The sequence below is a fragment of the Chelonia mydas genome, chromosome 4 (genome assembly GCF_015237465.2).
Source record: "Chelonia mydas isolate rCheMyd1 chromosome 4, rCheMyd1.pri.v2, whole genome shotgun sequence".
NCBI classification, from domain to species: Eukaryota; Metazoa; Chordata; order Testudines; family Cheloniidae; genus Chelonia; species Chelonia mydas.
The window spans coordinates 20,228,366-20,256,273 of record NC_057852.1 but is presented as its reverse complement, the minus strand read 5'-3'; the positions used below and the strand labels follow the sequence as shown (position 1 = coordinate 20,256,273).

Here is a 27,908-nt window from a genome sequence, read left to right as displayed (position 1 = left end):
AGCATGCATTAAACATGCTAAATAATATATTTCAAGGGGCAAAATTCTCCTGTTTGTAGAATGGTCATGTTTGCAGCCAAATGCCCTGTGATAGCCCAGATAAGACAAGCCATGGAGAAGGTAAGGAGGGAATGCTTCACACACACCTGCTGCTGCTCCTCTAACTAGCCTTCTGATCAGTGGTGGTAAGTAAGGGACATGGCCATCAAGTTGTTGTAACAACCAGGCAAGGTACTAACAAACTTCAACAGGACTTTATTTTTAAAGTGGAAACCTCTTTACCAAGCTGCGGCTGCACCCTCAGTAGCTCTCAGTCTTCCTCCTCAACTTCGCCCCCCTTCCTTCCTGTTTCCTGTCCTTTCAGACTCCCAACAGCCAGTGCTCCCAGTTCTAATAATTACAAGCAGCACCTGAACACCACATAAGTCCACCCTACATGGAGACAGGGGCCCAAACTCAAGCGTACGTTGGAGCTCTACAGAAGCAACGAAGGCTGCTGCAGTGAACAGCTTCAGTAGTGGCTGTAGTGAACTTATCATAGAATCATAGAATATCAGGGTTGGAAGGGACCCCAGAAGGTCATCTAGTCCAACCCCCTGCTCGAAGCAGGACCAAGTCCCAGTTAAATCATCCCAGCCAGGGCTTTGTCAAGCCTGACCTTAAAAACCTCTAAGGAAGGAGATTCTACCACCTCCCTAGGTAACGCATTCCAGTGTTTCACCACCCTCTTAGTGAAAAAGTTTTTCCTAATATCCAATCTAAACCTCCCCCATTGCAACTTGAACTTATGCAAGTGCTACACACCCTAACCTGAAGTTGAAGGCAGAAAAATATTTTCTCCCTCTAAACTCCTGTCTTATTTCCTGGCAAACATCCCACTTATTTTACCTGCGTGCACAGACTGGAATACGGGCACAAGCTGTAGAGTTATTTTTTTAAAACAAGAAAATACAAGATATGCACAGTGTGGCCATGTTAATGTCACTGGGGGAACTTAAGCTTTCACATTGCTTGATTTTATTGTAATTGTGCAGTTTTAGCATTGCATTAATACAGGTCTTGCATTTCATTTCCTAGGATTATTTTTTAAAGGGATAAAGAGGAAAAGGAAACAAAGTGCCTGCTCCCTGGCTAGTTCCGTCACAGTGTCCTAGCAATTTGGGAAAACTGCACTTACATGCGGTGTATGCATATGTGTACTGATTACATTCGATCCACACCTATGATAGGAGTTTGGGGCATGTCATGATCAGGCCTTTGGACAGTTGCACAGTATAAGTGTGTATTGGGAAGAGATTTCCCATGGCTGATGCTCCAAACAGCGTTCTTTAAACAGTCACAACACTTCATTAACTCAAAATCAACATTTTAACCCTAGCATTTCCAAAAAGATTATTTCCATGGTAAGTTGGAACTCTCCACGTTCACCTGTTCTTGAGTTATCTGAGGAGGAAAAAAATTATTTTAAGAATAGGAAAATGTATATTTTATCACCCTTTTATAAGTCAGACGTGGCTAACCAAAACTATCTCAACATTTCAAAAGAATAGCACAAAACAAAAATCATCTTTGGGCAGAGACCAAGCATGGAAAGTTGCAGCACAAAGGGGAACTTTTCTGAAAGTTATAAGCAAGCAGAAATATGGAGTTATAATGGAAATCATTTTGAAACCTTAGCTACAAGCAGTTGGTGACAAGTATCATAAATAAAATTTAAGATAAGGAGCGTTTTCATGCCTGATTCAGATTTCCACCTGAAACTGCTTTTTTAAACTCAAACTCTACACAGAAAATACATAACACTGGATATTGCTTTTGGAATAAGTGTCATTCATTGGACACTGGATCAGGAGCATGAATAAGTGCATACATAAAAGATACCCAAGAGAAATAATTAAATATTTTTTAAAATTAATCAAATGTAACGTATGCAAAACCAAGGTGATCTAATCTACAGAAATATAAACTAAAATAAAACTACAAATGAGGGAATAGATGAAATATGTATTTAACTTCCCAGCTTATCATTAGCATAGGTGACAAAGAGCTTTATTTACAATATATCACACCTTCTGATTATTTGATGTAAAAGGGCCTTTAATGCTTATTTTCTATATTTTACAATGAAATGTCTGACAAATTTCAGAGAAAATGACGACTAAAACCAGAACAAGACAGTCATAATATTTATCACCCATATCTGTTGCAAGTTCATCTCCTCCTGCAACTTGAAGCCTACATCCATGTTTAAGTGACATCTACATTTGTATTAAAGGTTTCAGAGTGGTAGCCATGTTAGTCTGTATCAGCAAAAACAACGAGAAGTTCTTGTGGCACCTTAGAGACTAACATTTATTTGGGCGTAAGCTTTTGTGGGCTATAACCCACTTCATCAGATGCATGGAGTGAAAAAATGTAGGCAGGTATAAATATACAGCACATGAAAAGATGGGAGTTGCTTTACCAAGTTGGGGGGGGGGGGGGGAGGGTCAGTGCTAATGAGGCCAGTTCAATTAGGGTGGATGTGGCCCATTCCCAACAGTTGACAAGAAGGGGTGAATATCGACAAACGAGGCTAACGAGGCCAATGGTTAGCACTACAAAAAGCAATTTTCCCTCTTTTCGTGTGCTGTATATTTACACCTGCCTACTTTTTTTTCACTCCATGCATCTGATGAAGTGGGTTTTAGCCCACGAAAGCTTATGCCCAAATAAATGTGTTAGTCTCTCAGGTGCCACAAGGACTCCTTGTTGTTTTCATTCATATTAAAGGATCCCAGATGGAAACACCATACAAGGCAATTAGTGAGCTTCATAAAGAAAAGATGCACTTGAATGGTAATTTGGGTTATTTTGCGGTCTGCCCACAGATCCGTTGTTGGAAACAAACAGATATCAAAGAGAAAAGGTTATTTTTAAATATAGCTTTGTTTGCGCAACATGCACCTGGCTTCTTCAGTCTGAGGGGGAAGTTTTAAAGAAAATGAAACTAAGAACTTTTTTCACTTCCCATTCTGCCTGGTTTCACACAAATCTGGATGTTATTTACTTCCCCTTTTTATAAGTTCTGTAACTATTTATATAGCATAGCAAGAGTATCAGACAGTGAACACTTGATTGGTGTCTTACGATCTGTCAGAAAGTTTCATATGAGCATTCAGGCAATCCGAGAATAAATCTGTAGACTAAAGAAACTCCATTCCCCGCTGCAGCATATGACTGAACTACAGTGTGGATGACAGCTTGCCGTCAGTTTACCATCAGTCTCATTGCTCAGTTGCACTGGTGTGCCCATGTGTATAATATATGATCTTTCTTTAGTGCTTGGATAAACCATGAATTTTCCAAAGTGTCGTACAAGCTTCTGAAGTTTCAAAAAGTTAAGTATCCATACTCCCCCTCCCCCGACCCTCTGCTAATAGGGGTGGGAGAAAAGGAACCACTACTCGGGGAAAAAAAATCTCAGACCTAAGAAGGGTATTCATCTTGATCATAAAACCATGGAACAGGGAGGGAGGGCAGAAGGGCGGCAGAATGATTGCTTTGAGATGCTATCAAGGAAGGGGAAAATGTATTTTGCCTAATTTCAAGCTCATCTGAATGCTGTGGGTTCAAAAGTCTGACACCGTCTCTCATGTTACTGGACTCTCATTCCCCTGCTGGAAAAAGCAGCAGCATGGAGAAAGAGAGAAAAATCTACTGAAACACATACACAACAGGCTAAATTCTGTGTTCCATCCACACACCCTGTGCCACCCCCTTGACCATCCCCTCCGCCCCAAGCGCTGAATTTGGATCACTATTTATATACACGTTCTTGTGGCAAGCACATGGGGGACAAGGCTCATAGTCCCATCAACAGCTCCAGCAATGTGCAGCTGAAGGAAGAGAGAAAATGGAGCAAAGCTGCTGCACTCATCAGGGTCCTGCAGCCTGACTTTCTGCTTGCAAGGAGATTACTCAGCCCCAGCCTGGAGTTTGAAGAGCTGGTACGGGGGTGAACCTAGAACCCTACTCTCAACTCTCATCTCCCCTGCACCACCCAAAGGAGACCTACTACCTCTGTAGCACATAAACTATATCACAGCAGGCAGGAGTGGTCTGGTTAACTTAAGAATTTGTGACCTAGTTTTTAACCAGACCCCAAAGCCATCAATGGGAAGGGGACGGAAAAAAACCCAGTTAATATCTTGGCAGCACATCATTTCTACAAACCAAGTGACACCGAAATGGTAGCTGAATAATTTTTTTCCTAGAAATGAGAATGCTACATATTAGAAGCCTCTAACACAGGAAAATGAAATATTTTGTTCTATGGGGAGTGGATTTAAGGAAGCCAGGCTAGTTTGGATTAGAAACTTAATTTGACAGTATGAACTCACAGCTGCAATATCTCAATTGTACTCTCCAATAGACACTGTATCCTTCTCTAATCCCCTGTAAGACTTGGGGCATTCTTCTGCATGTGAATATCATGCTAAGCAAGCAAGAGCAGCAAGAATATTTACCGCATAAGTGTCTCATGACAGTCAGATGACAGAGTATTTTTCCATCTTGTACCTTCTATTTAGCATGGTAAGATTGGTGTATCAGCTGTGTAATTTGTTCACCTGTCATATCTCCTGAAGTTTCTGATACCTGAATACACTATTCAAACCCTGTTTGATCTTCATTCCCTGCACTAGACCTATTTGTCATCAAGTGTTCAAGACCAATCAGATTTTCCCCAGGGAAACTAATTAGCCATTGAGTTTGTCTCCTTATGGAACTCCATATATTTTCTTTCTGCACTCAATATTTCTTAACTTCTCCCTTCCTCTATTATTTTCATTTTGTAACTATTACCGAACTCTGTAAAAAATTTAGACATGCAGTTTGTATGAAAGTGCTATAAAATTAAGGGCCCGATTATGCAACCGTTAGATGAAGTCAGTAATGAACAAATGCTGCTCAAATACAACTACTTTCCAAATAAACGATAGTAAGGGTTGCAGCACTGGGCCCTATAGTTGTAAGGTATGCCATTATTATTTATTTGTACTTCAGTAGCATCCAAAGACACAAACAGGATCAGGGCCTTACTGCAGTAGTCATGATACATACACATAGTAAAACAATCCATGCCACAAACAGCAATTAGGGTTGCCAATCCTCCAGGACTGTCCTGGAGTCTCCAGGAATTAAAGATTAATCTTTAATTAAAGATAATGTCATGTGATGAAACCTCCGGGAATTCATCCAACCAAAGCTGGCAACCATAATGGCAATCTAAATGTACAGGTCAGAAGAAGGTTATGGAGAAATAGCTGCTTTAGCAAATAACATAAGGAAGCATAATAGATTATGCTGAATTTTTCTGTTATATGGGATTGAGGACACATGACTATCATTAATAGTTATTTGTTCTTTTTGCAGCATCTTGAAGGAATATCTGGTTTCCCTTTACTCCTATTAAGGAATATATTTATGAATAAATGTTTTGTACAAACTAATGTCTTAACTAGGATTTCAGACTCTCTTTGGCAAAGGTGCTGCTTTACTCAAGTGTCCTAAACTTTAATACTTTAGTCAAACATTAATGATACATCAGTTATTACAATTCCAGGAAAAAAAAAAAAAAACCCTCACATGGCATGCTCTCCATGGTTCCACCTGCACAAGTGGCTAGTCTTAATAAGTTTTAAGACACTTACTGGCAGCTCCGGAAATAAAAAAATCATTTTAACTGTTTTCCGAACTCCATGGGAAGAGTCTGAATGTATTGTCATGAAACCACATCTTTATTATTATCTCAAATAATAGCATTTCACAGAGCTTAGCTACATTTATATAGACTAGCTATTTGTTCTTTTTTCCCTTACAGAACATCATTTGAAGAGAAGATCTGACTCAAGTAACCAGCAGTTCTCACTTCTTCTATTCTCCCCAACCTTCTTAATCATCTGTACCATTTCTACATTATCAACTTGTCTTTCCACTTTACAGTAGAGCAGCTGTCTTAAAATATATTTTTCCCTACCTGATTTGAAACTCCCGTGGGAGATTTTATGAAAGTTTTGTGCAGTTTCAGAAAAACTATGAGTTTTACTTTATGTAGATGCTTTTTCCTTCGTCCTTACTTGGAAGTTGGTTAACCATAATATCAGAGTTTTCTGTGCTGGTAGCAAAAGCTACAGTGCATTTGCTAGTGAATGATCCATATTCAAATGTGGTTGACTGAAGTGAGGCATCTAAAACAGGGTGGGATTTGCAAAACGGCTGAGCACTGGACAAATTCAGCTCCCTTTGAGCTCAATGATAAAATTCACATGGACCTCCTTGGGAGGAGTGAGGGCTAAGCACTTCTGAACATCCAACCTCCTATTTTCATAACCGCCACATCTCCCCAGATCCCAACAAAGTCAGTGGTAGCTGTAAATGTGCAGCACCTTTGAGAAATTACACCTTCAATTTAGGTGCCTAACTTGAGGAATCCATATTTAAACTTTGTAATCATAGATCTCATTAGCTTATTGTGAGAACGTGACATTTATCAATGCATCCCCTTTAGGGGAGCATTGTTATTCTCCATTTACTGAAGAAAACCCGAGGTACAGACTGGCTACGTGACTTGTTTAAATCACAGTGCAAATCTGTTGCAGAGTTGAAGATAGAACCCAGATTATCTGTCTTCCAATCTTGTGCTGTAACTACAAACCAAAAATCCATCACTCCACTCTGCCACAAAGCACTACCACATTTAATGTTTTAAAACCTTGGCTATGCAATATGACTAGTTTTATAAGGTCTATCACAATTTTACAGCCTATCTGAGCTTTGTTTTACCCCGGTGTCATTTACAATTATGGAGTTTATAAACAATATTACATGTTGTGAAAGCAAAATGACTCTCTGACCCCCCAGCTGCCGAAAACAGAATAATCTACCAGAGGTCAGAACACCACTCCAACATCACTTCAGCCTCTACCGAGAGAATCTCAGATATCAGTAGGTGTGACAAAAGCATGCAAACCTTTCATGGGATTACGCTTCAGCCTGGAGAAACCATTATGCCCATTAGATCTGACTGTTCGTGCCAGTCATTATCACTACATTACATTATCATTAACTAACAACAGTTGATTTTAAAACATTCTACAGTCATTTACTTTGCTTCCTGCTGTTATAAGCCATCAAATAATTTAGCAGTGATTGCATAGCAATCAAATTACAATCTAAAAGTTACAGCCTTGCAGGGTCACTCCTGGTAACTGTGAACCAAACAGGGCAAACGTTCTGCCTACTGAGCTTAGCTGGTATTTTAAAGCTGAACAATGTTATTCTTCTCTTCAGCTCAAGGGGTAGATGGTTTTCTAATGGAGATTTTTTTCCTCCCTATGTACTTTGGGGATATTCAATCTCATCACTGGATATTTTATGATGAAAACAGAGTGAATTATAAATATTGGCTTGCCACTGTAAAATACCCTTCATGTTGTGCTGCATGACACAGAGAAGAATATAGAGACAGAGGGAAAAAAATCTAAAGCAACAAAATGCATGACAGTTCTGAGGAAGGGAAGGTACCAGACATTCTATACTTAAATGTGACAGATTATTGTACTCCTTAACCTATTAATAAAGCTATTAAAGTAACACTATTACTGGAGGATATAAGACAGGCACAGTGAGGCCAATTCCCCACTGTCTTGAAATTTGTGAAGCCATTTATATCTGTGCAGAGTGAATACTAAGCCAGTATAAAATGCTACCAAATAGGAGTGGCAGTATTTTGCACAGATGTATATGACTACACCAGGTGCAAGGCAGTGGAGAATCAGGCCCAATAAAGGTTTTGTGTAGAAATGATACATTGGTGGTAAGGGGATTGATCTCCTTGCTAAATGGTCATAGTGGATGTGAAATTCAGATAGGAGAGGAACAGCCTCTCCCTTGTTTTCACTCAAACTGAACACTTGTTTTGTTAAGGTGTTATAGGAAAATCAGTTACTGCACATGTACAGAAGCCACTTTGGGAATTGCAGGGTTAGCCCCTAATATTGGTAGTTCTCAATAGAAAAGGAAAAAATGGCCAACATTAGAGGAATGGCTAAAGAAAAGGGATGTTGTATTTTATGGAAAAATGTACCAAGTATCTACATGGGAAGATAGACTGGTGATAATAGAGAGACAAGGCGGTGATATTATATCTTTTATTGGAACAATTTCTGTTGCTGAAAGAGACAAACTTTTGAGCTACACAGAGACAGTTATTGGACTACCATTTAGTCAGTACTCAGATACACTTGCCTGAAAAAACACCATTGCATTTGACCTTTTTTCTCAATTTTAAAACATTAGGAAAGACAGAACCATCTTTCAGTGTATGAAAATCCTCAGAAACAATAGTTTAAGGGAGCCCCATCCTCCATCCGGAAAAAAAACCAAAACAAAACTTGAGGACTACATCATTGCATTATGTTTCTCTAAACAAAAAGCGATATGTTAATTTTTAATTGTTCATATTGCTTTAATACTGGTTTTGTAATGATTTGCAAAATGCTTTTACTATACAGAAATAAATTCAGCTGTCAAATATAGACTATCATAGAATATCAGGGTTGGAAGGGACCTCAGGGGGTCATCTAGTCCAACCCCCTGCTCAAAGCAGGACCAATCCCCAATTTTGCCCCAGATCCCTAAATGGCCCCCTCAAGGATTGCACTCACATCCCTGGGTTTAGCAGGCCAATGCTCAAACCACAGAGCTATCCCTCCCCCAAATGGAATATAATTAAGTTTTCTTTTTTCTCCTGCCACATATTTCACTTCATGATTCAATTTCTCTCTCTCAGCCTCAGGACAAGCTAATGAAGCACTCAGAACACTGGAGGAATCTCCAGAGTTTTTCCAGAAAATGGAAAATTGTGCCAGATTCATTCACAGAGCCTCACAAAACTAACTTCACATACAAATACATTCTAGATGCATGCGTAGTACAGGACAGTGGATTTCATTAGTTGTATGAAAGACTTTGGAGAGAGTTAATTTATTATGTGGGCAGTAAGATGAATCACCATCTCCTGATAATGGCTGAAAGAATGCCTGGAATTACACAGCACAGTATCTCTCTCCATCCATCTCTATCTCCCAGCATTAATTGCTACCTTACTGCCTAAAAGAAAATTTAATATGTTACTTTAATTCCTCTAAATTCTGCCAGACATCTTAAAAGTTTTAAGACAGATGTTGGATTAAAAGGAAACAGCTTTTCTCAGTACAGCAGATTTGCTGAGGTACCTAGTCTAGTTTAACACGTCTGCCATACCCACCCTTCCCCCACCCACCCAGTACATAAGCTTATTTACTTAGATGCAGCTAATTTTTCTTGAACAATTTCAGTAGAAGAAAGCAATTATCCCACTATCTTTTTTCATTTCTTATCTGTGTTCGTCACAAGAAGTGGAGAGATTAAAAAATGAGCAAACCCCTAGTAATGTTAGCGTAAGGTACTTCAGTACATCTCAGACACTGCACCATACCTAATACCAAACATTTTGAAGGGTTTGTCTACACACCAGCTTGCACTGGTTTAATTTAAACCAGTTCAGTTAAATCAGTGCAATTTTGTGTGTGGACAAACTTCTGTGGGTTTAAAAAGGGTTATGTTGCTTCAGGTTGGCCCTATAAATGTACAGGGATAAGCTAAACTGATATAAGCCGGGTATAAATGGTTTTAAGAGGGCCCACATTGAAAGCTGCACTGATTTAACTAAACCTGTTTCCCAAAAATTCACCTCTTTGGTTAAATCAGCACAACACGGTCTGCAGAATGGGACTATAAACCCTAGAGCAGGGGTTCTCAAACTTCATTGCACCGTGACCCTCTTCTGATTATACAAATTACTACACAACCCAGGGACGGGGGACTGAAGCCTGAGCCCGCCCAAGCCCTACTGACTTGGGAGGGTGGAAGGCTTCAGCCCCAGGTGCGGGGCCTTTAACCTGAGTCCCAACACGCAGGGCTGAAACCCTCAGGCTTCGGCCTCAGGTGGTGGGGCTCGGGCTTCGGCCCTGGGCCCCAGAAGTCTAAGCCAGCCCTGGCAGTCCCGACCCACAGTTTGAGAACCACTGCCCTATAGCCTTGCTCCTGAAAGCTGCCCACATTACAAATCACATTAAGCCACATCTAAAGAAAAACATTGTTAATGGTTGCAAAATCAAGCACTCCAAAATTAGGAAATGCCCAAATGAAGGCTGCCTGTGCCCATTATGACTCAGTCTTTAATTATGCGATCACATACTATTTTTTCCACAAAAAAAGAATTTTTTGGGGGGGTGGGGGTGGGGGGGATAACGCTGTTAAAGAAGGCCTAGGTGTTTAACCGCTCACATTAAGGACATGATTAGACTAATTTTTAAGCTACTCAGTTCAGAGCTCCCCTTTATGAGTTGGGTTAACCCCTGGTTTAAAAGAAGGAAACCTCTGCACATTAAACACTAATTGCTATGTGTATCCCCTTCATTGTGGATTTTTCTTCTGTAAATTCAGGGGTAGGAGAGAGGGAAAGTCACTGGGAGAGATACAGGTGTGTTTGTACATATTACATACATACTGATGAAAAGAGGTGGTTGAGGGAGGAGGAGATGTTGGATAGATAAGAGGAGCAGTGGAAAGAATGACTTGAGAGAGATGTCATGGGCAGGGATAGCAAAAATTAATAATTCTGTACGGAGAAGTGCAACATTACAGGGCTTGGACTCAGCATTTCAGAGATTCTGCACATACTTTACAATGAAAAAAATTACAGTCTTGCTACCATCCATGGAATTAATTTGCAGGGGTTAATTTACTTACAAGAATGGTTCCCTACTGTTCCCTGAATGCAAAAGGAACAGAGAAAGAAATACACATCAACATTAATACAACACTGTATTTAAGGACTAATGAGTTGGAGCAAAGTTTATTCTCCAGCTCTCACACAGATCTATGCGCATGAAAATGCTCATTAAAATTAGACTTCATACTGCACATTATGTTTTGTTCAATAGACAACAGCGGTTTTTGGGGGTGGGGAACTGCTGAATTACCAGGGAAGACAGATGTGTCTCAGCTGAGCTGTACTTAATGTAGATCCTGTTTATAAGAAATTTAGCAAGTTATTGGAGAGAGCTAATTCATCCCCCTTTCTGCAATGGCTACCAAGAAACAAAGGGCCATTAAAACAGCAAACATTGTCATTTAAACATACCATATCTGAGAAGGAACACTCCTGCCCCCATAATGTTAAAGGCCTCATTCCCAAGAGAGAAATCTTGAGTTTAAAGAGACTTTAGAACGGATAACTAAAAGCCATGAAATTATTGCCCAAATATTTGATACTCTGGAGCAGACAGACCATTTCAAGTATTGACCACACATTTATATAATTAAGGTCTCAAATGACAGCTACAGAAATGAAAGTCTTGACATTAAGAAGCAGCGGAGGGAGGTAACTCAGTGGTTATGGCAGAGCTAGCTATAGAAAGTAACTCATTAAATGTTGGACTAGATATTGTTGAAAGTAAAATTACGAGGAGGATAAAAGAAGGAATCTCATATTCCACAACTGAGCTCAAAGAGAGATTCCAAGAGCTTTCTGGCAAAACAATTGCTTCAAGTTCCGGGAAGTCACCCTTGCCTATCCACTTTGATTTAAATGCAAGTTTCTTACACTAGGCAAGTCAAAAAACAGAAGTCATTTCACGTGATTTGTCACTTTTGCCATAGTTTAAGGGCCAAACCTAAAGTCCTTACTCCTTTTTTTATTATAATTATTCCTTAGATAACTCATGCCATACTGTATTAAAATAACCAATTTTCATTCATCAATTATCTTTTACACAGTGCAATTTTAGTAATATTATCCAATTATGAAAATCACTGGATGAACCACTCAGTGATGCAAACCACAACTAAAGCTAGCTTAAATGGCCAAGCGAGGATTCTTCTTACACAGCCAAACCCTGCAGTAGTGTAGATCAGATGAACCATTTTTCTTGCCCCTGCATGAACCACCTTTGTTGTACCTGGTGCCTAACACAGCTAGTCCTGAGCATAGCGGCCAGTCAAAATGTGGGATTTACTATTGGCATTTGCAATTCATAACATTTTCCATTCTATTTTTGGCAATAAAAACAAATTGTCACATTGCCACATTCCCTCATTATCAGCTTCTCTCCCCCTCCCCCCGGTTTTTTGTGTTTTATAGTTTGTGCAGATTTTTTTTTTTTTTTAAACAATCGGTCCCCTTGATTCTCTGGAAGGCAGTGGAACAGTCCCATCTACCTTCTATATTCCTCACATACCTCCTCTCACTTCCCTTCCTCGATTATTCTAGCTCCTTTCCTTAAGGCTTTGGCTTCTTCCCCCTCCTTTGCGGCTTCCCATTCTTCTGAGAAGACACTGTAGCTTAAACACCAATAGCTACATAATGGAGTCAGAAGCGGCTGCTTGTTTAAACAATCAGGTAAATCGAGACAAAACCCTCCACTGGACTGAGGTACAAAAAGGAGCCATGCTGAGCTGCTAGGAGGCACCGAGCAGCTGCTGTTGCTCAGAAGAGAAAAAGATGGGCCCGAGAAGAATCAATTGAACCTCTTTTCTTGTCGCACAGTACAGATATATGTAAATGGAAGAAGACATGCCAAGGTGTAGCTGTGCATGGATATTGCCACTTTGCAGTTGGTCATAGCACTCCGCTCTCCACATCATTCCTAATAGCTCACCAGAGGAAAGCGACTGATGCATGCTCTTTGTGCAGGCCCTCTGCACAAGGTGAATTTCACATTCTGGCATTCAGGGCCTGCAAGGCCTTTTGCCTCACTCTAACCTCCTCAGTATGGGCTTAAGACATGTGGCCTGATGGGGGTCTTCTGCCCTGGAGTGGATTTCACCATAAGTGCAGTCTACTCTGTCTTATGGTACTCAGTGTATTCCCCCATACTTCTAAGTTTTTCTCACTGACACCTAGAGCCTCCTAGTCCAGCTCTGAACTCTTCTTACAGAGACAGAGACCTTATTCCACACATGACCTTCCATTTCAGCCGCTCCAACTTGCAGAGCAGCTCAAGTTTCTTGCTGCTCAAGTGATGTGATCTTTGACCTTCTTAGGCTCCTGATAAAGAGCTGGCTGGCCTTCATGAGTGAACTCAGGCTTGTAGCAGAAAGCCCACGTTCCTAGCAGAGCTGTAGTAACTCCTAGCTGAGCTGTAGAAAACTCAGATGGCCTTCTTCGCCAGTTTGCTGCAACTTTAATTGAAAGATCAGAGTTGCCCCATTTAGAAGCTTTTGCTAAATGATTTCTCAGAGCTCCTGAAATAAGTAGAGCTGCAGCAAAGAAAAATGACAGCATTAATTCGACTTTTTTTTGTGCTGAATACAAAACAGTTCATTAAAATCCTAAACAGGTGGCAAGTCTGGCAGCCCTACTGTGTGTATGCTGTAGACAGATTTATTATGCCTTTCATTCTAAAATATTTATGCAGGAATAGATTTAGTGAGATAAATTACCTTGCTCACAAGAGCATCCTGTTCAAGGCTCCTGTGATAACTGTCATATCAATCAAATTATGCTGTAAAAATGTTACCACCAATTTTAAAATTATCATCAATTATTTATAACTTTGGTATTCTTTTCATTAGTTCTCTGTTTCAATTTAGGAACAAGCCTGATCACTTTTGCTTGGCAGAAGTAGATGGTCCTACAAAACATGGAAAGTAAATACAGTAAGTCAATCCAATCACTGGCTATAAAGCGGGTTGGTTAGATATACAGAGTAAAGCAAACAATTACATATGAATAGCATATGAACATTGGTTCTAAATGTGCTGCATCACCATCACTAGCTAGGGACATACAGGCATACAGACCAGGATAAAACAGAGGTAGCTTCAGATTGTTATTGAATGTAGTAAACACCAAACGGAGTTAAGCTGCTTGTGATGGAATGAAATGCTCAAGGTGGCTAACTCAAGGTGGCTAACAGCATTCAGGGTATCCATTGTTACTTTGTTGTAAAGATCTGAGACATAACAGGATGTGAAAAAAGGTGAGAAGGGATGTTGAATTTTTTTAAAAGCATTTTTGTTCATCTTTAACAGGAAGTGTGGCATTTTTTTCAACTGTGCTCATGCGGTGGAATTTAGCACAACTCTGAATGGCTGGATTTGATTTACTTTCAAATTTTGTTACTCACAGACTTGGAGTCTGTGTTTGCTTTGTATGACCAGCAACAACTATTCTGAATGGACTCCTGTTTTGTCGGTAATATGAAAGCAGTACAGATTACAGGATAATTTCCTCCTGGCCTCTGAGATTTGCTGCTGCTTTTATCCCATTCAAAAGGTTTACTGGTACCAACAGAGTCACAACAAGGAGAATTCCTGACCATGTTTGCAAAATATCCAACTACCACAGAGTATGTGAATGAATGTTTGGGGGTGTATTTGGTTTTTTTGGGGCGGAAAGAAAGGAAATCAGGTATACATTAGGGAAAATACTTAATGGCTCAGAGATCAATACTTGATTCTAATGCAAAAAGTTCTGATATTCACTTGAACTTTTTCAGATGTCTCCAAGGAGAGCAATCTGAAGAGCTTTCCTACATCCCACTGTAAGCCATTGGGCTGTCTCATCAGCCCAGGAAAGATCAATGTAACACAAAAATCTGTCTCAGGCCCTTGCCTTTGGGCACAATGTATTGGCTCAAGAGAAAATGTTAAGCAAATTGCCAAAATAAAAATAGTTACTCTGTTTCACATGGGCTACAATTCAAAGAGCTGATTCCTCACCCCTCTCAGCTCTTCTGGGCTCTTCACCCAGGGCCAGCTCTAGGTTTTTTGTCGCCCCAAGCTCTGAGAGTGCAACCGCCCAAGCAAAAGAAAAAAAAAGAAAAAAAGGATGGCTGGAATGCCGCCCCTGGAATTGTGCATGTGCTTGCTTTCCTGGTGCCTAGAGCCGGTCCTGCCTTCACCTAACCCTTTCACTCCTCTGGTCATCCGCTGACCATCTGCTGGCCTTTAAAGAACCAGGTGCTCCTTAGGCACCATCTGACGCCCTTTCCCCAAAGCCACAGCTGAGAGCCTGCTAATAAGTCACAGGTTGGGCTCAGCCTCTTAAAACATTAGCCATCCTGTGACACTACCAGTATTTTTCTGGCTAACCTACAGGTATATACAGGTATATATCTCACTAGTTCCTGTGCCATAATATTGATACAAAAAAAGTATTCTACTATGTCCCCATGTCTTCTTTTTTGTGCTAAAAGTTATTGCTGTGGTAGGATGGGACACTTGACTGGCTCTACGAAACATCTAAAACCATCTACTTGCATGGAACAAAGGACACTGCTGAACAGATTGGCATGTGCCTTCATTACTATTTACACTGCACCTCACAAGAGTGAGAGATGCTATGCAGAACACAAAGTAAGACAGGTCCCTTCAGTGAAGCGCACACCATGCACAAATATTGTATTCAGTAACTCAAACCCAGAGGAAAAATTCACTTCCTATGAACAGCTGCATCAGCCCATTTCTGAACAGATTTGTGTTATGAAACCAAAGACTACTTTCTTCAACTCTAAGTAAAAAATTCTGTCTCTGAACAGCCTATTTCCCTTCTCAGAAGAAGGGTTTGTTTTAATTATCCTTAGTAGGAGGGTTTTAGGGCTTTTTTAAAAAAAATTATTTGCTGACAATCATTATTGTCAGTCCCCACTAGGGGACTGAGTAGATTTCCATCTTGGAACACAAATTTATACTGTAACGTAATGACCTTCCTCTTGAGTAATAAGACAAAGGCTCTGGTCTTCAGCTATGCAAAGATTACAAAACAAGCAGCTAGCACTAAAAAGAATGCAGATGTGGAAGAGGTGACTTTTCAACATAAATGTCTATATCAAAAGAGAATCAGTATGAGTGTCTGTATCAAAGCACCAATGGCAGCTCAGCCACTTGCTTGATATTCAGCACACCTTTCTCATCAGTTCATCTTCACTGACATGCTGTCCGTTTCTTAGTGTTTATTCAAGACCTAAGATATGTCTGGTCTGTAGCCATTTAAATACAAGTGCCATTCAATAGAATGGAAAGCATTATAACACCTTTATGGGATTCTTGTCCCTCTTTAAATGGCTTGAGGCAGCTACAGTTTCTATTTAAATAGTCTAATATAGTCTAACATTATAGGAACTGTCACACTTTTTTGGATTTGCGTTATTCATTATTACTCCAATCTGTCCTGGGCCCCTGTTGTATTATGCAACGTACAACGCAAAAGGCGGCTCTGTCCTTGCCCCAGAGATACATTTACAAGTAAGATGCATTGGATATCGGAGTGATACTGAATATATATTTTTCAGCTTTCACACTTTAAATAGTTAACAATCCATTTTCTACCTTTCAATATCATCTTTTGAGTTGAGCAATGATTCCAAGGATATGTACTGATTTTCTATTAAGAAAAAGCAGCAGTTAATAAATTGCCCTAGTCTTTAAAGGAAAAAAAAAAGACATTAATATGGTCTACGCTTTCTCTCTGATGAAACTGAACTATAAGATAACGTGATCTAACTGAACCAAGATTCAAGCATCTCATACCAATCAGTATGATGCACTAGCATCTTTTTGTTATCCATTGCACCTGCTTTTAAAGGATTACAGCTTTTAAAAGTAGTAAGCATGTTCACCTGCCTAAGGCTAAAAAGGGGTGAAATGTTTACTTCTCTTTAAGAGACGTTAAGCATGATTCTTCTCCCACACCAGTTTTACTTAAGTGTAGCTGATTAATATCTATGAAGTTATTCCTGACTCAGAGTGATGTAAATGATATCGGAATCCATTATATTGTAAAAAGAGATACAGTGAAAAAAATCGCCAACAGCCCAGATTAGTATGAGATGTGTGATGCTAGACACAGCTACATTATAGTGATATATTTACACCATAGCTCAAATTCAAACAGGATCATATTAATGTTCATTTTTTCTTGCATACAAATGAGCTGGTGAAGTCAAGGAAAGTTTTAACCCAGTAAGAACTGAGTAAGGATTGCTGGTTTTGATCCTGTATGATCCAAGTTAGTAGTCATGAGCTGGATTTGTTCCTCAATGATCACGGTTCATCATCATAGGCCTGATTCTCCCACCCTAATTCATGTTGATTAGGACCATGCTCCATGGATAGTTCTACTGCTTTCAGAAGCAACCTCCTGGGGAAAGGCACTACTCAGTGTGAGTATGGTAGCACATTCTAGCTTCACATTTCATACCATTGGAATCAATGTAGGTGACAGTGGACTGAGAGAGTTTGGAAGCACTGAAGGTTTTTGACCCCCATTGTTCCCAGGTACACTGAGACCACCACCACATTAATACTGAATTACACATCTCCAGTCTGCATCTGCTCTCACGAAAATAATTAGGAGACTTGCTTTTGAAACCAGTAGGAGCAGATCCCAAATAATTTATCCTTACCAGTATGGCAATAAACAAAGACTTTTGTATGTTTAATTAAATTATACAGACCTTTTAAGTGATCTTACTTATTTGACACAAGGACCCAGGCAGGACGCTGCATTTCTAGCAATATTCAGGCCCTGCTGCTTTGGAATCCACCTAACTTCATATGTGCAAAAGAAACTGGTATTCCTACTCATCATGTTGCATGTGTTATTACTTAAGCTAATTAGTTATTAGCTAATTGCATGGTTCATATGCAGTAGAATCTCAGTTACAAACACCTCAGGAATGGAGGTTGTTCGTAACTCTGAACAAAAAGTTATGGTTGTTCTTTCAAAAGAACATGGACTTACTACAGCTTTGAAACTTTATTATACAAAGAAAAATGCTGCTTTTAACCATCTTAATTTAAACAAAACAAGGACAAAGTTTCCTTACCTTGTCAAAAAAAAAAATTACACTTTCCCCGTTTTTTTTTTTTTTTTTTTTATTATTGTATGGTTAACCAGGTACTGTACTGTATTAGTTTGTTTGTTTTTTCATCTCTACTGCTGCCTGGTTGTGTACTTCTGGTTTCAAATGAGATGTGTGGTTGACCCATCAGTTCATAATTCTGGTGTTCGTAACTCTGAGGTTCTAATGTATGTGCATGCAAAACGGTGGGACCAACGCTGCTCTCTGCAGTGTAATCAATCAGGATAGGTGAAGAATCAGAACTTGCATGAGATTTTGCCCATACAGGATTTTTTGAACTATATAGTAAAAATTAAACATGAAAAATTCCATTAAAATATAAATAAAACACAGTCGTGTTATGAAAACCTTGGTCAAATACAATGAAGTTAAAAGGGGGGGAGGAATGGGGCAAGTTCACACCAGATAAAAGTTGGTTATAAAATAGGCCTAAGTCACAAAGTAGTGTAAGTAGACCAGAGTTATACAAAACAACATACTCACCAGAGGACACCATTGGCATATTTTAAGATACTTGGGGATGGGGAGGGGTCCAATTTACTTTATATGCTCCATTAAGCTATGATTTCTGCTATCCTAATTCTTCCTACTTGGTATGTATGTTGCATTTGTTCTCCTCATCTACTGAATACCAGAGCAGTGCAAGTTATGGTATTTTGCCACATATGCAATTTTATGACCAACTTGTTCCAAAATTTATGGCACCACTTAATTTTCTGTAATGGTGAGAACGTGAAACACCTTAAATTTGGTTGAAAGATTGTTCATCCCAATCCTGTAAGCCTTACAGAATTCTTCCTGAAGTTGTCCCACACATGCAAGGCATTGGAGGATTGGACCCCAAACGTTTAACTTGGGCAACTGCTTATGTGTATAGGAGGTCGACATTTCACAGCTATGCATATCATGTGGGCACTGCGCTTTGGATTCCTGTGTATTCCCAAATTGGTGTCTGTTCTAATTTGTATTTTTCCCTTATATCGGGATTTAAGCTGACATTTAAGCAAGATTTAGCCTCTCTCTTTCTCTCAATTTCTCCAACACAGCCTCCCCTCTCCTTGCTCTCCAGCAGTTGTTTGCAACACGTGTCACTTCTCTATAGATACCCATGCAGAAGGAGGAGGAGAGAAAGAACAGCACCCACAACTCTAGAAACAGTCAAGGAAATTGTTTTCAGGCCTCCAGTGGAAGAGTAAAAGGATTTTAAAAACCCAGGTCAAGTTCATTCAGTATTTTTCCCTACACAAGCCACTGTGCTTGGCAAAGCTCTAATAAAGCCTCTTTCCCTAGCAATAACTCATGTACTTGTAGCTGCTTATTCAGCTGCAAACACTGCTTTCATCTCAGATGTAATGGACTTAGGGGAGGCTATTCTTATGCACTAATAGGCTAAAAGAAGTACATTTCTTTTTAGTTAAGGACTAACGAGGGCTTCTTCTGATCCATTTGTTCTGCTGCTTGAGGGGGTATGTGGCATTTGTAAAGTATCCAAGAAAGGAGTTTGGGCGGGGTGGGACCTAAACACCTTGTCCTCATGATGCGCCCTTTTAACAGACACACACTTCCCATCATTCTCAAGTTTCAGAGTAGCAGCCATGTTAGTCTGTATTCACAAAAAGAAAAGGAGTACTTGTGGCACCTTAGAGACTAACCAATTTATTTGAGCAAAAGCTTTCGTGAGCTACAGCTCACTTTATCGGATACCGCGCCGCTTCCCGCAGCCCCCATTGGCCAGGCACAGCAAACCGCGGCCAGTGGGAGCTGCGATCGACCGAAACTGCGGACGCGGCAGGTAAACTGGCCCGGCCCGCCAGGGGCTTTCCCTGAACAAGCGGCGTCCCAAATTTGGGAAACACTGCTCTAGTCATTTAAGTTTTAATAGGACCCATCCAATAAAATCCAGTGTCCAAATGACAAATCAGATTAACAGAAAAAGGACCATTACTATCACCTTGCCCTCTACACTTAATCAAATGAGTGACTGAGGGCTTACCAGGGTTATCCTTCTCAGGAGCCAGCAGAGATTCTCTGTCAGTCCCAATGCCTTGATTAGGTGCTACTTACAAAACTTGCTCAGATAATAAAGATGCCCACCACTGGGAGATGAAAAAGTTCTAAGTGCCAAAGAAGATGGCCTAAGTTTTGTATGGAACAGAAGAACTTACTTGATTGTATTCAAATCTTTGTGCTCTCCTAATATATTTAGTGTATCTGGTTACCTCACTTACCAATTATTTACTAATTGTGTACCTACATATATTAGTTAAGCCTCACTATCACTCATGTGAAATACATAAGGAATGTACTAGCTAGGACTAATTTCACCTATCATTGAAATGTAATAATCTCTGAACAGATCACAGCAACGAACACAACAACACAACAACAACAAGAAAAAAAAAAACGTATCCAACTAAAAGCGGAGGACAACATGTAATTACCTGAGTTGGAATTTTGCCAGAATATTGAGGTCACTTTTATGAAAGGTGCCATGGGAACCTTAAGGAACACAAGCAGTCAGCCTATTGGTTTTAAATCTCATGTTTTTACAGTTTTGTCCATGTTGTAGTTTTTAGTACCCACAATGTTGGTTAAACACATAAAATAGAATATTTAAGTTCATATCAAGAACATATGGAATTATATTACTCAAAGAAGAGGGAAAATGTGTGAGGTGTTTATGTGCCAGTTTCAAACTGCTCAATTTCAGAAGAACAAAGACTGATTTTATGAATTTTTTGGGCTGTTTGTCAAGAGCTTACTATGTACATTCATATTTGGCCCCCAGACTTAATAAACTAAATGGTTAACTCACGTCTTTTACACGGATAAAAATATATCGGTCAACAATGGTTAAAGAAAGTGATGATCAGGCCCCAGGTTACTGAATACAATTACAATAGAGTTGGATGAGACTGTTTCATGAGAGAGAAAAAATTCCCTTGCCTCTCAGCTTAACAGCAGTATTTGGGAACCCTTGGCAGAGTCAGCTGATCATGTGATTAAGCCTCTATATTTGAGACCTTTAATATTATTCCACACAGTGAAGGATTTGGAAACGTTGTCTCTGTCTGCAGCTGTGCTTAACTGAACTTTGCAGAAGAAAACAAATTATTGAAAATGTGAAACAAAAAGTGATACAATAAAAAAGCAAAAAGAGAAACATTCCCATGCTACTGGGACACCAGGAATTGTGCCTAGCAACATTTAGGGGCAAAATTAAAACTTCCTCTTCCCTGTGTCACAAGCTGATGCTGCTCAGCTCATCCCTCTCTAGTTTTGTTCCATTTCTTCCACATGTAATGCCAGCTGATTCTATGACAAAGCCCTTCCTCTGTGCCTTCATGCCAAAATAACCGTCCATGACAGCTGCTCCCTCCACCTGGCTCAATTATTATCACACCTGAGGTCCTGTAACTGCTCTTCTTTTCACAGGAGATTAAAGTATTTCTAACCAGTTGAACTTGGGTTTTAAGCTGCTCTATTTGGGCAGGAGAACAGCGATGCTATCTGAAAGGCATCCATGGCTGATAATGAGCCACAATTCCGCCACTCATAGGCTCTGGAAAGGGCATTCTCTCAGTTGGCTCTCGTGCAGTTATTTCCACAGTCTGTTTCTGCTTCATCTTGCAAAACAAATTCCCACTACCAACAATTTTCCAGCAGAGCAAACTTTGGCAAATCCCATCATATAGCCGCTTTGTTTTTCCAGGGAGAGACTGGACAGCTGTAGTTTGCTTCTTGGTCCTACACATAACGCAACGGCTTTACTAGTAAAGAGGTTAGCAGTCTCTTTGTTGGAGACCCCAGGGCATGGCCACTAGTTAAGTTGAGGGGATGGAAGGCCATAAGGGTCGAGGAGGTCTCCCTGCTGAAGGCCTAAGGGCTTCTTCTCAACCCCCCTTAATAGAATTCAGGCCTGGCTGGTTTGAGTAAGCTCTTTTGCTCTTAAAACAACGTTGAGCCGCAGATAATACCTTATAGTGTAAGGTTTGCTGACGCCAAGTTAAAGATAATAGGAGAGACAGTTACAAGGCCAGACAGAATGTGCTGGTTGTTTAAGTTGCTAGGAATGCTTGTTAGAGGTTGCAGGAAGTAAATATTGTTGTAACCCATATAAGGAAGGCAGAGTATTTGTGCAAAGTTTTAATTGGCTGATGTGTAGTGCAGTAGCATTAAGAAATATAAAAGTGTGTGTAATGACCTGCTCTGATGTGCAGGATTTGAGATTCTATTCTCCCTGTACCTTGTTTGCAGCTGCAAATAAACTTTTCTGCTTCTCCACCCTGTTGTGATTATTGAGTGAAGCATACCGGGTAACAAACCCCTGCTGTTGTTTTGCCTCTGGGCACTGGGTGCCAGCAACATCTTCCCCTTTCCTTTCCCTGCCTTTCAACTTTCTGCCTTTGAAACAAACACAGTTAATGACCAGAATTCTGGAACAGAGACACAACCCCAGTATCAGTAGGGTCTGATCCAAAGCCTACTGAAGTCGGTAGGTGTCTTTCCATTAGCTTTTGATGAGGCCCTTTACTTTGAACTGCCACTGCATATTGTGGGGATAAATATATCATTTCCCCAGGCCCATTCATGGAAGGCACCCTTTGTGAATAGATTTCTCTTTCAGCATGCAGGCAACCATCTCCACAACAACGTCCCTTTCTTCCACTCTGTGGGGATCAATGCAGAGTGAGGAGGTAAGGAGCTGGTAGCCCATGTTGGATGGCAGAAAGAAATGAACCTTATCACCCCTCTAGCCACACAGCGATTAGATGGAATAGGTAATAGAATTTGGAGTTGAATCAGTTTTCCTACAGAGCCACTTCCAGGGCATGGATCCCAGAGACACCTACTGCCAAAGAGGAGTTCCTGTTAGCACAGATCCATTTGATCACTGTGGGATCTTCAGGTTCAGTGGCAGGCCCCATGGCTTATTGTGTGGTTGTGTTGCCTACCAGCCCTGGACATTAAAGCCCATTAGTAAGCCACAGAAGAGACAAACAAGGCAGCAGCAGTGCCAATTTCCCTACACTGCCCACCAGTGTGCGTTAAGCCTGACAGAGAAACCTTGTTCTCAAAGGTGAGAGGCTAGTTCAGTTTCTGTGCCTATTCAGAACCTCTGTGCCTTCATCAGACATGCCAGTTTTGAATACTGCTTTTGTGATGTGGACATGTCCACTGAGAACTGCACTAAGACCACAAATTCAGCTCATATGAGGCACAAAAGACCATCAGATGGTCAACCTCATAGTGTGGTGGAGCAGGCTAGGTTAATATAAAAGACTCATACTGAGCTAAAGTTCACACCTGACAAGCTGTGCGTTCCCTCAGTTCCCCTCAAGATATATTCCACACTGTGTGTGGGGGTAAAAATGGGTAGCTGAGTAGACAACTAATCCCATGTGCATATGCAAACCACCCGTCTGCACACACAAACATTTTGCAGGTGTCATGCATATGTGTGCACACATTCTGACAGCACATTTTCAGCAAATACATTTGAAAGTTCAGTCCAATATGTTTTACTTCAATTAAGCAAAGCCTCAAGTTCATTCATGTGCATGTGCTATCAGCAGCCAGAGATACTTTAAGCCTGGAAGATATCACTAACCCAGTACAGAGGCATGTCAGGTAGGTACAGAGCAGGGGGGGATGTGTGAAACCAGATGTGCATTTAAAAATACAAAATAGATAGATGCATTATGATATCGTCCTAGGCACACAACTCAACAACATTAGTGGGAGATGTAAATACATTGAAAGCAGAGTATAACTCATAACAAACACCTCCAATGAGATTTCCCTTTTAGTCAAAAACAGCATTTAAGAGCTACATTTTACACATGGAAGAATTAAGCATTAAATTAGTCCTTCATTTAAGCAATAAGGAACAAGGACCATAGCATTTCCCGGGGATTAATGACCTGATGAGTGAGTTGATAGCTAGAAGCAAAGACAAGTCAATTTCCCAGGAAATGCTTTGGCAGACCAAGTTCATTACTGCCATTATAGAAATTTATGAATGGAAAGCGTGATAGGCCCATTTACTGCCTCTCCTGGGGATTACCTGAGCCTCTGAAAGCATGATTTACTGTAATGTAACTGTTTAGATTCACATATGGCTAGAGAAGCCAAGTTGGTAGGTTTATCAGCTTCCGTACTTTCTTGAACAGCACTCCAGGGATAGTCAGTATCTAATGGCCTGTCTTGTGGTGCATATTCCCTAAACTTCCCTTTGGTATCAAGGACAATTATCTCAATGGGAGTGGAGGGCACGCAGCATTTCACAAGATCAGGCTCCTGGACAACCGATCATCTGCCAGTGACAGGGCTGCTGCTGCAGTGGTCATTCTAGAGAATTATTGCTTATGGCAGCAGCCATCAGGTAAGTTTTAAAAAGAAAACCAAGAGCTACCTATATTCTATTGGAAGTAAAACTGAGGATTTGGATGCTTAAAATAATAATTCCTTCCAAACCCACACCTTCACCAAAACTCACGTTTGTCATATTTAGTTTTCAAAATACTGTGACAAAAAGATGTTCCTTGCTCTATTTACAACCAAAACTGAAGCAGGATAGACTCGACATTTGGAAAGATTTCTAGCCCAATTTTACAGAAGCTAGATAAAATGCAGATTAACTTCCAAGCGAAATTCTCATCCAAACCGAGCACATATTTAAATCTTTTGAACTTGCTTATCACTAGCTTAATATTAACTTGCCTGAATTTTTAAATAAAATTTCAGGGACAAATATTCAAAAGTGGCTACTGATGCTGGGTGCAACAAGAGACTCCTTAAAGGGGCCTGATTTTCAAAGAATCAATGTCTCAAATAGGGCACCGAAATACTTAATCACACCTTAACATCTTGGCACTAATATTTTATTTAAAAATGTAGATGCAGAGGCAGGCAAACTCTAAAGGTTTATGGCTGGGCTGGATTAAACACCTCCATGTTGGGAAACTAATCTGAATTTTATCTAAACCTCTAGACCTACATGTATTAAAGTATCCAACAAAATCGTACAGTGATTCCTGAAAGAAAGCAAGAGAAGCAAGTAGAAAAACTTAATTTAGAAATGCCAACTTCCATTCTGCAGTAATAAATGGAAACATACAAAACAATGGATAATACTACTGGAATATAGGAATTATCCTATCTGAAGAAACCAATGGTCAAACTTTACCACTAGATTGTGACTAGGAATGGATGAAAATTCTAGTCTGAACCACTGTATCTAGAAAGGTATGGCTGTTCTACACCATTCTCTGAAAGCAATCTATGCGTGATGACGACTCAACAGACCATGCAGTATGAATGTTTTTGTTGTGTTCAGTAAGGTTTCTTCCCATTACCTCTGTGTTCTTATTTAACATACCATCTTGAGTTTCATCATCATTTATGGAGATGTCTTTACTTGGATAAATTTTATTTTATGCTCATGAGCGTAGTTGGTGGTGGTGTTACATGATTTGGCAGAGCTGTCGTGTTGTTGATATAACATATGCAAAGCTGTCATGTATGGTTTTTTGTATTGAGTGTTTGTAATTATGTAGGCAGTATGAGCATCTGATGGAAAACTTATAACAGACAAATATATTTTTCATGTTTCTTTCAAAAGTATCTTGTAAAAATTAATAGAGATTTATATCATCCCCATAGATATATTAAAAAATATTTCACAATGGCTCTCATTCTCTATAAAACCCTATTTTAAAAAAATCTATCGGATGTTTCCATAAGGCATATTTATCATTTTAAGTATAGAAACCGTAATCAAGAATTCTGGATTCTAGTTGCTACTGATTTTCTGTGCAACTGTAGCCACTTAGCCTCCATGTCACAGTTTTATAATCTAAAAAAAGAGGATAGTAATATTTACTCACATGTATAAAATGCTGTATGATTCTCAAATGAAAGGTGCTATGCAAGTGCAACGTATTTATTTTAAAAGCCATCTGAAATCCCAGAAATCAGATAAGACTACATTTCTTCTTAACATCTGATTGTAAAACTCCTGCAAAAAACTTAGGTTTTAGGATGATGAAGCGAAAAACTCATGCATAGAACAAATACAAACAACAAAAAAATCTTCTCTTTTTTATAATGACGTTATTATAGCTAGAAAGCATGGCAGTCCCTCCATGTGTTTTCTGGTTAGCAACTAAAATATTTCAACAGGAAAGAGAGTGAAATTAAAACCAGTTCCTTGCTTAAGTTGTAAAGCATGTAGGGACAGATCCTTATTTCAGTTACTTTGGGTTTACAGTGGTGTAACTCCAGAAACTTCAAAGACAAACTTTGGATTCATATCAGTACAGGCAAGATCAGAATCTAGCCCTTTTAAAAAATGGCTGCAGGGGAAATGACTTAGTTTGATAATTTCTTTGTAAGTTTGGCCATAAGCATCCACAGACATAGCATGATAGCCATTTTTATACTGCTGGTTTAAAATTAAAAATTTTTAATACTACTATTTTTAATACCAAAGATGTTTTAAAAGATTGGCAAGTAAATTTGAAGCTCGAGAAAGTGAGGGGTCAACTACTCGAGTCACATAGGCAGCTGCAGTGGGAGCTTTCCTTGTAGACAACTGAAAAAAAAAAATCACCTTTGCCCTCAACACTATTATATTCCTGGGGGGCCCTGACTGTCTATCAGCTATGACTGTCATTCATATTAAATTGAGTGGTGATGTTTATTCTGTGCACACATAAGTAGACAAAAACCATCATTTTCACTTTTGACTTGAGCTAGGTTTTAAAGAATCCAGGTTTTAGAAGGGATCTGGTATGTTAGGAAAGATGGGATTTGGGACCCACTCCCTCACACACAAATGACATGCTCGCTGCTCCCTTCAACATTTCTGAAACTGAAAGATGCTCAGTACATACAAATACAAAACAGACACACCTCTTATAGGGGTCAGTGGACAGAAATATGACAGCTGGAGAGGAGCTGCGTAGGACTGTCCTATTGTTATGGGCCACATTAGTCCTCATATTTATTATGGTGTTCCCATAGATGTGACCTCTGAGGCAAACACATTCATTAGTATTAGCTGGCTAGGAAATAAGAATTCTCTTATGTGAAACATTCCAGGCCTTTCAAAAAAATTTGTGAAAAAAAATGAGACAGAATCCCACTCCAGAATAGCCAACATCCTGGAGGCTAGGGCACTCACCAGGGATGTGGGAGACTCAGAATCAAGTCCCTGATCTGAACCAGGAAAAGAAAATACTTTGCTGGGTCTCATATCACAAGCGAGTACTTTAATGATCAGGCTATTAGCTATTCTGGGGTAGGACAACTCCCCTCAACAGCCACACCTACATCCCCCCCCCCCCCCCCCCACACACACACACAGAGAAACCTTCCCATTTTTCATCCAAAAACTTTCACCCAGCTCTAGTAAGTAGCCATATGCAAAGGCTTCTCCCAGACACTAATTCACTATGCCATCTAGTTTTCCATAAACATATCTTACTTACAAGGTTTATGTTTTCTACAGATTAATATTTGGCCAGGTCTTCACATGTAAAACTCATTGGTACTGTAGCAGTTCTAATGTACAGCATTACATTGGTATTGGTATTGGTCACAGCCATGTGCTTCCACCACTGGAGATAGCAGTAAAATAATCCCTCATCCACTGTGTTACCTCAGTAGAAGGCATCACTTGTGATCCAGCAAGTATTGCATTTTGTAAAAAGTTAGAAATTCAGAAACTATAGTAAAATTTGTTCTTTTCAATTTATCTTATTTCAAGGCAAGTAAAATAATAATAAACATAGATTGAAGAAAGTTAACATTATTCTATTATTTTATTCTATTAAATAAAAAGCTACAAAATTTTAAGTGCAGGCTCTTGGACTCTTGCCAAGAGTTCGCCTCCCCCACCCCCATTGAATTTCCAATTCATTTACAGCCTAATACAAAGTCCATTTAGTT

The 27,908-nt window shown here is 39.7% G+C and overlaps 1 protein-coding gene and 1 long non-coding RNA gene across 10 annotated transcripts in view; both read right to left on the bottom strand.

Moving 5' to 3' along the window:
- Window positions 1-27,908, bottom strand: part of ARHGAP24 (Rho GTPase activating protein 24) — a 370,658-nt gene that overhangs the window by 217,366 nt on the left and 125,384 nt on the right. The window lies entirely within an intron of this gene.
- LOC122465439 lies at window positions 1,024-26,268 on the bottom strand. Its single transcript, XR_006290300.1, has 3 exons — window positions 26,258-26,268; window positions 15,581-15,586; window positions 1,024-1,443 (listed from the first exon to the last, which is right to left on the bottom strand). It is a non-coding gene; the product is annotated as an uncharacterized LOC122465439 (long non-coding RNA).